Source organism: Trichosurus vulpecula, chromosome 1, assembly GCF_011100635.1.
Source record: "Trichosurus vulpecula isolate mTriVul1 chromosome 1, mTriVul1.pri, whole genome shotgun sequence".
Classification (NCBI taxonomy): Eukaryota; Metazoa; Chordata; class Mammalia; order Diprotodontia; family Phalangeridae; genus Trichosurus; species Trichosurus vulpecula.
The window spans coordinates 429,983,837-429,996,453 of record NC_050573.1 but is presented as its reverse complement, the minus strand read 5'-3'; the positions used below and the strand labels follow the sequence as shown (position 1 = coordinate 429,996,453).

The following is a 12,617-nucleotide window of genomic DNA, read 5'->3' as shown; positions in this document are numbered from 1 at the left end:
TCACCCCCCATCCCAAGTCTTCTCTTTTCCCTGCATAAAATATATACTTTCTTCAACTGACCTCTCATAGGACACAAAATCAAGGTCCATTACCGTGTGGCTGCCTTCCTTTGGACATTCTACAATTAATCAACATCCTTCTTAAACTGAATACAATATTACTGACGAAAGGGACTTTCACCTCCCCATTCTTGGAAGATATGTCTCTCTTTTTAAAAAAAAAAATTATTTTTTTTTTATTTTTAGTATACAACATTCAGTTCCACAGGTTTTTGGATTCCAAATTTTCTCTCCCTTCCTCTCCTCCCCACTCACCCCCAAGACGTAGGTTCTACTTTTACCTTCACATTAAACTTATCTGCACAATAGTCCAGTTGTAAAGAAGAATTATAACCAATGGAATGAATCATGAGAGAGGAGAAATGAAACCAAAAAAGAAGGGAAAAAAAAGACAGCAAATAGTTTGCCTCAATCTGCATTCAGATTCCATAATTCTTTCTTTGGATGTGCACAGCTTTTTCAATCATGAGTCTTTTGGAGCTGTCTTTGAACCTTGTATTGATGAGAGGAGTCAAGTGTATCAAAGTTAGTCCTTACAGAGACCGTGCGTCTGTAATCGTTTATAATGACCAGCAAGCATTATATGTAATGGGGATAAACTAGATGCATTCCCAATGTCCATTATCACCCCCTATTATTCAATTTGGTACTAGAAATGTTAGCTTTAGCAATAAGAGAAGAAAAAGAATTTGAAGGAATTAGAATAGGCAAAGAAGAAACTAAGTTATCACTCTTTGCAGATGATATGATGATTTACTTAGAGAATCCTAGAGAATCAAGTAAAAACTACCTGAAACAATAAAAAACTTTAGTAAAGTTTCAGGATATAAAATAAACCCATATAAATCCTCAGCATTCCTATATATTAATAATAAAGCCCAACGGCAAGAGATAAAAAGAGAAATTCCAAAGTTACTGTAGACTCTATAAAATATTTGGGAGTCTACCTTCCAAGACAAACCCAGGGCCTATGTGAACATAATTATGAAACACTTTTCACACAGATAAAGTCAGATCTAAATAAATGGAAAAACATCAGTTGCTAGTGATTAGGCCAAGCTTATATAATAAAAATGACAATTTTACCTAAAAGAATTTACTTATTCAGTGCCATACCAATCAAAGTACCAAAAAATTATTTTACAGAGCTGGATAAAATAATAACAAAATTCATCTGGAAGAACAAAAGGTGCAGAATATCAAGGGAATTAATGAAAAGAAATGCTAGGGAAGGTGGCCTAGCCATACCAGATATTAAACTATATTATAAAGCAGCAGTCATCAAAACTACTTTGTACTGGCTAAGAAACAGAGTGATGGATCAGTGGAATAAGTTAGGTACATAAGACACAGAAGTCAACAACTATAGCAACCTACTATTTGATAACCCCAAAGAACCCAGCTTCTGGGTTAAGAAGACTATTTCACAAAAACTGCTGGGAAAACTGGAAAATAGTACGGCAGAAACTGGGCAGAAACCAGTCTCTTATACTGTATACAACAATAAAGTCAAAATGGGCTCATGATTTAGAAATAAAGGCTGATATTATAAGCAATTTCGGAGAGCAAGGAATAGTTTACCTGTCAGATTTATGGGAAAGGGAAGAATTCATGACCCAAAAAGAGATAGCGAGCATTAAAAAACACAAAATGGATAATTTTGACTGTTAAATTGAAAAGGGACAAAGCCAATGCAACAAAGATTAGGAGGGAAGAAGCAAATTGGGAAAACATTTTTATAACCAGTGTCTCTGATAAAGGCCTCACATCTAAAATATACAAGGAACGGAACCAAATTTATAGGAATACAAGTCATTCCCCAATTGAGAAATGGTCAAAGGATATGAATAGGCAGTTTTAGAGGAAGAAATTAAAGATATCTATAGTCATATGAAAAAATGCTCTAAATCACTATTGATTAGACAAATGCAAATCAAAACAACTTTTAGGTACCACATCTCAGATTGACTAAAATGACAAAACAGCAGCTGTTGTGGGACCCTGGGAAACCACTCCCAGCACTTCTACCAGCCTGTTTTCCTTCACGCCTTTGTTGCTCCTGAGGTTCCATAGAACCATAGCCACCCCAAGTACAAAGAGCAATCCAAAAACTGGGAAACATTTAGCCACCCTAGTACCCCAAAATGCCTTAAGTGCAGATCCTGACCACAACTATGCCATTTGTTTCAACAATCCAGCTAGCAGCTGTTGTGGGGGTGAAAGACCAACACAAGCCCAACAACAAGAGTGCTGCCAAAGCACAGGTTCTTTTAATCTGCTTTACCAAGGAAAGCAACGTTAAGGGGTTAACACGCTTATTTTAATCCAGCATACAAATATTACTCACTTAGTTCAGGGGAAAAAGCCAGCACCCTGAACTTCAGAGCAAAATACAAATAAAGTACAAACATCGACAGACAGACTTTGTCTGATTCAAATCCCAATACATAGTTACTAGAGTTTAACAATGTCCCAACATCTGGGTTTACGAGCTGGAGGGCTCTTAGCTACAGCTGCCTGAGTCTCTGCATCAGCACACCAGCATGAGTGATAGCCCTGCGCAAATGGCTCTGTCTTCTCTTCTTCTACCATTTTAGACATCATCAAACGTCATCTGAATGACCAGAACTTAGCTTGAGTTAGCACCTCCCCTTAGTACCCTGGGAGCTTCACACCCACATAGGCTTAGCACCTAATAGGGGTTTGGGCCTAGGGCTTAGCACCTAGTAAGACTCAATGAAATACTCAAAGGAAACAAAAGCCAAACTCTTCAATGGCACTTGGTTGAACTGAGTGCTAAGAGCCCATTTTGCTTACCAACACACAGGAAAATGATAAATGCTGGATAGGATGTGGGAAAATTGGAACATTGTTACATTGTTGGTGGAATTATGAACTGATCCAGCCATTCTGGAGAGCAATTTGGAACTATACCCTAATGGCTATAAAAATGTGCATTCCCTTTGACCCAGCAATACTCATTCTAGGGCTATATTCCAAAAAGATCATACAAGTAGAAAATGGATCTGTATGTACAAAAACATTCATAGCAGCTCTCTTTGTGGTGGCAAAGAATTGGAAATCAAGGGGATGCCCATCAATTGGGGAATGGCTAAACAAATTGTGGTATATGAATGTAATGGAATACTATTGTGCAATAAGAAATGAGGAACAGATGGACTTCATTACAACCTGGAAAGATGTATATGAACTGATGCTGAGTGAAGGGAGCAGAACCAGAAGATCATTATACATGATTAAAGAAATGTCTCTCTTAATGCAACCTAAGATCTTGTTAACTTTTTCTTTAAATTCATATTGAGCTTTAAGTCTTGATCTTTTCAGAAAAATCGGTGCCTAACATTTTCTCTCTCATCTTATATTTTAGAAACTAATTTTTTGGAACTCAAGTGTAGGGCTCTCTCTCTCTCTCTCTCTCTCTCTCTGTATATATACATATACATATATATACACCTAATGAATATTATTTTATTATATTCAACCCAATTTCTAGCCTAACAAGATCTTCTCGAACACAGACTGTGTAATCCAGTGTGTTGATTAATTTTTCCCCTTTATTTCTTGTGCAAATTTGATGAGTATAATATCCACACCTTTATCTAAGTCACTGATAAACAGGTCAAACAGCACAGAGCCAAAGAGATAAGTATCTATGGGGTGCTCCACTAGAGGTCTCCTAAGTCACTTCTGTACCTTTAACTACAGTCCGGCCTCTGTCCTGAACCTTAGACCAACATTTCCAACAGCCTGCTGGTGAAATACAGCTGTCTTCCATTTAACACATCAGTTCCTCTATATATCCATTTACTTTGGCTTCTCCCCTCCTAGCATCTACTGTCTGAGGTGTTGAAGCAGGAGAAGATGATGAAGTTGCCATAACCATTAACAAACGACTGCTATTTGATTACAAACAACCAACTAGTCCACATATTTCCATGTTTTCCACAAGAATGGTATTAAATACTCTAAGCTATGCTAAAATCTAGCTAAACTAGACCAACAACACTCTCCTGAGCTATCTACACACTTAGTAATCCTATTAGAAAAAAGGAAAGCTTAGTCAAGCAGGACCCCTTTTGAAGGAGCCATTCTAGATCTTTATAATCATGGCTTTCTTTACTAGATATTCACTAACCATCTTTTAATTAAACCGTTCTATAATTTTCCCACAAATCCAAGTCAAATTCACTAGCATTTACAGTTTAAAGATAATGTTCTATTTTTTTCCCTTTGGAAATAAAGGCATTTGCTAGTCTCTATTCCTATGCTACTTCTCCTATGATTTTCAAAAATCCAATGTGTTGGGGGCAGAGCCAAGATGGCAGCAGGAAAGCAGGGACTTGCTTAAGCTTCCCCGCAAATCCCTCCAAACACCTGTAAAAAATGGCTGTGAACAAATTCTAGAGCTGCGGAACCCACAAAATAGCAGAGGGAAACAGATCTCCAGCCCAGGAGAGGCTGGATGATCACACGGAAGGGTCTATCGCATGGTGCTGAGAGTGGAGGGCAACCCAGTATGGGCCACACCAGGACAGACCAGACCTGGAGTCAATCAGCTGGAGTAGGCCTTGCGTCCATGGAACAATGAGCTGTGGCAGTTACCAGACTTCTCAACCCACAAACCCTAAAGAGCACGTTAGGGGGAAACTGCAGGATCCAGCCACCAGCTCTGGGGGTGGAGGAGGTGGTGCAGTGGTGGCAGTAGCAGCAGGAGGAAGCTCCTGAGGGTGCCTCAAGAGTGCCAGCATAAATGGCTTCCCGAGTCCCTGGATCACACGGTGGGAGGAATCTAGCAGCAGATCAGAGTGGGAATGCAAGGAGCGCTTTGTGGGTACAAAGGCAGATTCTTTTGCTGTGCCCTGCATAGATCTGAAATGCAGTCCTCGTTGGCAGTTCTTGGGGGAAGAGAAGCGCTGCTGTGACAGAGCCTGGGGTGATGGTAGAGTAGAAGTAGCTCTGAAAACAGCAGTGCTTGCACCCTAAAGCTTGGGACAAAGTACTCTCTAATCTACAAGCAATCATATCCTGACAAAAAGCTCAAGGGTCAAACAGTTGGCTGGGAACATGAAAGGGCAGCGAAAATGAACTCAGACTCAAATTCAAACTCTAGATTCCTTTTTTGGTGACAAAGAAGATCAAACCATACAGCCAGAAGAAGTCAACAAAGTCAAAGAGCCTACATCAAAATACTCCAAGAAAGATATGAATTGGGCTCAGGCCATGGAAGAGCTCAAAAAGGATTTGGAAAAGCAAGTTAGAGAAGTAGAGGAAAAATTGGGAAGAGAAATGAGAGTGATGGAAGAAACACATGAAAAATAAGTCAATGACTTGCTAAAGGCGACCCAAAAAAAACTAAAGAAAATAACACCTTAAAGAACAGACTAACCCAAATGTCAAAAGAGCTCCAAAAAGCCAGTGAGAAGAATGCCTTGAAAGGCAGAATTAACCAAATGGAAAAGGAGGTCCAAAAGACCACTGAAGAAAATACTACCTTAAAAATTAGACTGGAGCAAGTGGAAGCTAGTGACTTGATGAGAAATCAAGATATTATAAAAGGACTACCAAATACCAAGATATTACCAAAGGAATAAAAAATTGGAAGACAATGTGAAATATCTCATTGGAAAAACCACTGACCTGGAGAATAGATCCAGGAGAGACGATTTAAAAATTATTGGACTACCTGAAAGCCATGATCAAAAACATAGCCTAGACATTATCTTTCAAGAAATTATCAGGGAAAACTGCCCTGATATTCTAAAGCCAGAGGGTAAAATATAAATTGAAAGAATCCACCGATCACCTCTTTGAAAAAGATCCCCAAAAGAAAGCTACTAGGAATATTGTCACCAAATTCCAGAGTTTCCAGGTCAAGGAGAAAATACTGCAAGCAGCCAGAAAGAGACAATTTGAGTATTGTGGAAACACAATCAGAATAACAAAAGATCTAGCAGCTTCTACATTAAGGGACTGAAGGGCTTGGAATATGATATTCCAGAGGTCAAAGGAACTAGGACTGGAACCAAGAATCACCTACCCTGCAAAACTGAGTATCATGCTCCAAAACAAAATTTGGACTTTCAATAAAATAGAGGAATTTCAAGCTATCTCAATGAAAATACCAGAGCTGAATAGAAAATTTGACTTTCAAACACAAGAATCAAGAGAAACATGAAAAGGTAAACAAGAAAGAGAACTCATAAGGGACTTACTAAAGCTTAACTGTTATGTTTACAATCCTACATGAAAATATGATGTATGTAATTCAGGAGACCTTTCTCAGTATTAGGGGAGTTGAAGGGAATATAGACAGAGGGCAGAGGATGAGTTGAATATGAAGGAATGATATCTAAAAAAATGAAATAAATTTAAGGGGTGAGAGAGGAATATATTGAGAAAGGGAGAGATAGAATGGGATAAATTATCTCATATAAAAGTGGCAAGAAAAAGCAGTTCTGTTGGAAGGGAAGAGGGGGCAGGTGAGGGGGAATGAGTGAATCTTACTCTCATTGGATTCAGCTTGTGGAGGGAATAACATACACACTCAATTGGGTATCTTACTCCACAGGAAAGTAAGGGCTGGGGGATTAAAAAAAGGGTGGATGATAGAAGGGAGGGCAGATAGGGAGAGGAAGTAATCAAAAGCAAACACATTTGAAATGGGACAGGGTCAAGGGAGAAAACTGAATAAAAGGGGACAGGACAGGATGGAAGAAAATACAGTTAGTCTTTCACAACATGAGCATTGTGGAAGTGTTAAGCAGATGCTTAAAAAATTAAAAAAAATTTTTTTTTGCATGCACCTGGGAAACAAGATATATAGGGAATGGGTCATAGAAATCTATCCTGCCCTACAAGAAAGTAGGGGGAAAGGGAAATGGGTTGAAAGAGGGGAGGGCTGACTGTGGAACATGGGAATCAGAATATTCTTTTACTTTTTGTCTTTGTGCACACAGTGCTCAGTACAGTGACCAGTGTATAGTAGGTGATTAATAAGTGCTTATTTTCATTGCTAATTACTCCTTTTGATAAGTAAGATAATATTAATACCTACTCACAAATACGCTTACTTTCTCATCACATATTGCATAGATTCTCCCATGGAGGAATTATTATACAACACAGACAGAGATTTGGAGCAATTATCTATGTCAGTGATATCCACCAAAGTAAATAAAATTATTATTAATAATTTGCTAATATTAATAATTGTTATTAAGTATTCACAGCTTCAGGTAATTTTTTAAAATACAAGCTTTCTGAAGATATTTTACTTTTTCTCCAGCATTCCTTTCTCCAACTGGGCCAATTAGGCTCAAGATTCTTTCGCTTTTCTCCGCTCCAATGAAAGTACTGCCCATAATTTATGTCTCAGACATCTGAATGACATAATCTCTAAGTTGCCACAATCTCGAATCTTTCACATTTCACAGATCTCGATGTCAAAGATCTGTCTACATAACATTTCTGGGATTATGTAGGCGATGTCTACACAGGACTACTGGAATGACCATTTTGACTGAAGAGATCTATCTAAACAATCCATTAATTCATTAAAAAAAGATAAAAAGGTTAACTAAATTCATTATTTTAAAAATTGAATTGACTCATGAACTAGTGGCTCAGTGAAACCAATTATAATTTAATCAAATATAAAGTGATTTTTATTTCAAAAATCAAATTTATTATTTATTTCAAAATTGAAAGCAGATCCTGCCTTCTGGCCTGGAACATTATTACACTGAATTATAGAATGTTGAGCACTGGAAAGGACTCTTTCAGGAAAATCTATTCCAAACTCCCAACAGATAAATACTTTAGAAGTACAATTCATTAGCATAAAATATTCCATTTCAAAGATGTTATTGTACAGAGTAAAACTGGCACATTATTTTCTATTTTCCATTTCCCAACCAATTGTTTTAGGGCAGCTTATTCAATCACTGTCTGTGATAGCATTTTTCTGTGCATTTACACCTGTATTTTACTCAGAGGTAGGTTAGTATCCTTTTTTTTAAAATTTATTTAACATATTTAGTTTTCAGCATTGATTTTCACAAGAGTTTGAATTACAAATTTTCTCCCCATTTCTACCCTCCTCCCCACTCCAAGATGGCATATATTCTGGTTGCCCTGTTCCCCAGTCAGCCCTCCCTTCTGTCACCCCACTTCCCTCCCATCCCCTTTTCCCTTCCTTTCTTGTAGGGCAAGATAAATTTCTATGCCCCATTGCCTGTGTATCTTATTTCCTAGTTGCATGCAAAAACTTTTTTTTTGTTTTTGAACATCTGTTTTTAAAGCATTGAGTTCCAAATTCTCTCCCCTCTTCCCTCCCCACCCACCCTCCCTAAGAAGGCAAGCAATTCAACATAGGCCACATGCGTATCATTATGTAAAACCCTTCCACAATACTCATGTTGTACAAGACTAACTATATTTTGCTCCTTCCTAACTTATCCCCCTTTATTCAATTTTCTCCTTGACCCTGTCCCTTTTCAAAAGTGTTTGTTTTTGATTACCTCCTTCCTCTATCTGCCTTCCCTTCTATCGTGCCCCCCTTTTTATCTCCTTCTTCCATCTTTCCTGTGGGGTACAATACCCAATTTTGTGTATGTGGTATTCCCTCCTCAGGTCAAATCCAATGAGAGCAAGATTCACTCATTCCCCCTCACCTGCCTTCTCTTCTCTTCCTACAGAACTGCTTTTTCTTGCCACTTTTAGGCAAGATAATTTACCCCATTCTATCTCTCCCTTTCTCCTTCTCTCAATATACTCCTCTCTCATCCCTTACTTTGATTTTATTCTTTTAGATATCATCCCTTCATATTCAACTCACCCTGTGTCCTCTCTCTCTCTCTCTGTATGTATATATATATATGTGTGTGTGTATATGTATATATACACACACACACACACACACACACACACATATATATATATGTATATGTATATGTATATGTATATGTATATGTATATGTATATGTATATGTATATGTATATATATTCCCTTCAGCTACTCTAATACTGAGGTCTCATGAATCATACACATCATCTTCCCATGTAAGAATGGAAACAAAACAGTTCAACTTTTCATGCTTCTCTTGATTCTTGTGTTTGAAAGTCAAATTTTCCATTCGGCTCTGGTATTTTTATTGAGAAAGCTTGAAAGTCCTCTATTTTATTGAAAATCCATATTTCGCCTTGGAGCATGATACTCAGTTTTGCTGGGTAGGTGATTCTTGGTTTTAATCTTGGCTCCTTTGACCTCTGGAATATCATATTCCAAGCCCTTCAATCCCTTAATGTAGAAGCTGCTAGATCTTGTATTATTCTGATTGTGTTTCCACAATACTCAAATTGTTTCCTCCTGGCTACTTGCAGTATTTTCTCCTTGATCTGGGAGCTCTGGAATTTGGCGACTATATTCCTAGGAGTTTTCTTTTTGGGATCTTTTTTCAGGAGGCGATTGGTGGATTCTTTCAAATTCTATTTTACCCTCTGGCTCTAGAATATCAGGGTAGTTCTACTTGATAATTTCTTGAAAGATGATATCCAGGCTCTTTTTTTGATCATGGCTTTCAGGTACACCAATAATTTTTAAATTGTCTCTCCTGGATCTATTCTCCAGGTCAGTGGTTTTTCCAATGAGACATTTCACATTATCTTCTACTTTTTCATTCCTTTGTTTCTCTTTTATAATATCTTGATTTCTCATAAAGTCACTAGCATCCACCTGCTCCAATCTAATTTTTAAGGTAGTATTTTCTTCAGTGGTCTTTTGGACCTCCTTTTCCATTTGGCTAATTCTGCCTTTTAAGGCATTCTTCTCCTCACTGGCTTTTTGGAGCTCTTTTGCCATTTGAGTTAGTCTATTTTTTAAGGTGTTATTTTCTTTGGTTTTTTTTGGGTCTCCTTTAGCAAGTGATTGACTTGTTTTTCATGGTTTTCTTGCATCATTCTCATTTCTCTTCCCAATTTTTCCTCTACTTCTCTTACTTGTTTTCCAAATCCTTTTTAAACTCTTCCATGGCCTGAGACAAGTTCATGTTTTTCTTGGAGGCTTCTGATGTAGGCTCTTTGTTGATTTCTTCTGGTTGTATGTTTTGGTCTTTTTCGTCACCAAAGAAAGATTTCAAAGTCTGAGTCTGAATCTGAGTCTGTTTTCACTGCCTGGCCATGTTCCCAGACAACTACATGACCCTTGAGTTTTTCGTAGGGGTATGACTGTTTGTAGAGTAGAGAGTACTTTGTTCTAAGCTTGAGGGGATTTGCTGTTGTTTTCAGAGCTATTTCTACACAGCCAGCTCTGCCATACCGGCGCTCCTCCTCCCCCAAGAACCACCAATCCAGACTTGACTCAGATCTTAAGCAGGTTCTGCACTCCTGCTCTGATCTGCCACTTAATTCCTCCCACCAGGTGGTTCTGGCGCCAGAAGCAACTGCATCTGTAGTTCTGTGGCTGCACTACCTCCATTGCCCTTGGGGTGGTGGCCCAATGGAGAACTCCTTTCACTCTGTCCCCCGCAGCTTTTCCCAGTAACCTTTTGTATTACCTTTGGTGTTTGTGGGTTGAGAAGTCTGATAACTGCCACAGCTCACTGATTCAGGGTGCTAGGGCCTCTTTCGCCTGACTCCCAGTCTGGTTGGTCCAGGCGTAGCCCACGCTGTGCTCTGCTATGCTCTGCTCCCAGCTCCATGCAAGATAGACCTTACCCCGTGACCATCCAGGCTGTCCTGGGCTGGAGCCCTGCTTCCCTCCATTTTTATAGGTTTTTGGAGGGACCTGGCGGGGGGGAGCTCACACAAGTCCCTGCTTTCCAGCTGCCATCTTTGCTCCGCCCCAGTAGGTTAGTATTCTAGTAAAGAGTTTGATTTTTATGGTTTAGATAAACAAAAATCTGCAAATATGTTTGTGTTGCTAAATAATTTATTTCACTTTCAACAAAATGCAGTTTGATGACATAGGACAACACCACTTGCTGATAAACCAAATAAAAATACTGCAAAGCCTGTTAGCCCTTACTATACTAATAAATCATCTCTCTTCATTGTTAGAATATATAATCAAAAGATGAAAACAAACTAAAGTATTACATGAGATAGAGGAGAACACTGGATCTGAAATCAGTGGCTTTAAACTGGATCTCTGTCACTTACTATCTGGCATCAGATACTTCTTAGTTTCGTGACCCTGGGCAAGTCACTTAACCCTGTTTAACTCAGTTTCCCCATCTATAAAATGAGCTGGAGAACAAAATGGCAAACCACTCCAATATCTTTGACAAGAAAACCCCAAATTGGGTCACAAAGACTCAGACATGACTGAGAAAAGACTGAACCACAACACTTACTATCTACATGGCTATAGATAAGTCATATATAACTGTTCTGCGCCTGTTTCCTCATCTGCAAAATTAAAGTGTTAGATTAAATGGCTTGAACAACACTTTCAGCTCTAAAATATATTATTCCTATGATGCTAAAGTGACTATTTCACTGAACCCATCTGCAGCATCCATTCAGAAGCAATATATAAAAGTAGAGAGTTAGGAAGACCTGAATTCAAATACAGCCTCAGGCACTTAACTAGCTATGTGATCCTGGGCAAATTATTTAGTTTCTATTTGCCTCAGTTATCTCATCTATAAAATGGGGATAATAATAACACCTGCCTCTTAGGGGTGCGGTTAGGGTCAAATGAGATAAAAATTTTAAAGCATTTAGCACTGTGACTGGTTGGTAAGTATTATATAAAAGTTATTATTATTTAAATTAAAATCATTATCCCATAAATACACTCTATAGAATAAAACCAAAAGTAGCATTGTAGATCAGGAAGAACACTGGGCTTGGCATCAGAAGGCTTGAATCCCAGCTTAGTAGGTACATAATGTTGGGTAAAGTATTTTATCTATCTGAGGCTCAGGTTTAGGGATGGATTATCTTTAAAGTCCTTTCTAGTTAAATTTAATTTTAAATTTAACATAATGTTTATCATTCTTTTGCATATATTTAAGTTGTACTAAGCACAAATGAAAGTCTTGAATTTTTTACAAAGTGATTTCCAGTGTCAATTTGGTCACAAGCAACATACTCTCTGATATTATTGGTATTCAATCCATGTTGATTAATAAATATTATGGTAAATTGCCACCAAAAAATAGGACAACACACCCAGAAGGGATGTTGGTAACAATTTAGTACAGGGGTTGGAAAGCTACAGCCTGAAGGCCAAAGCCAGGCTACTGCCTATAAAGTACAACCAGCGAGCTAAGAATGATTCTGATTGGTCATCTGTTTTGGTACAATTCATGAGCTAAGAATGTTTTTTACATTTTTAAATAAAATAAAAGTGGTCTAACACAAATACTCCTCAAAGCACGAATCCCTACTATGACGTCTGTGAAGGGTGGTCACCCAGTTTCTGCTCACACTCAGTAGGAAGCCTAATTTATCTGGGGGTAGCTCTAAATCATCTGATTATAAAGATTATAAGGAAAATTTTCAGAGTAGCCATAAAAATTTAAGAAATCTAA

At 38.1% G+C, this 12,617-nt stretch overlaps 1 protein-coding gene across 3 annotated transcripts in view; it reads right to left on the bottom strand.

Annotated features, from left to right (window-relative positions):
* The window catches only part of RNF180 (ring finger protein 180), a 272,283-nt gene that overhangs the window by 180,086 nt on the left and 79,580 nt on the right, over positions 1-12,617 (bottom strand). The gene's annotated exons all lie outside the window — the stretch shown is intronic.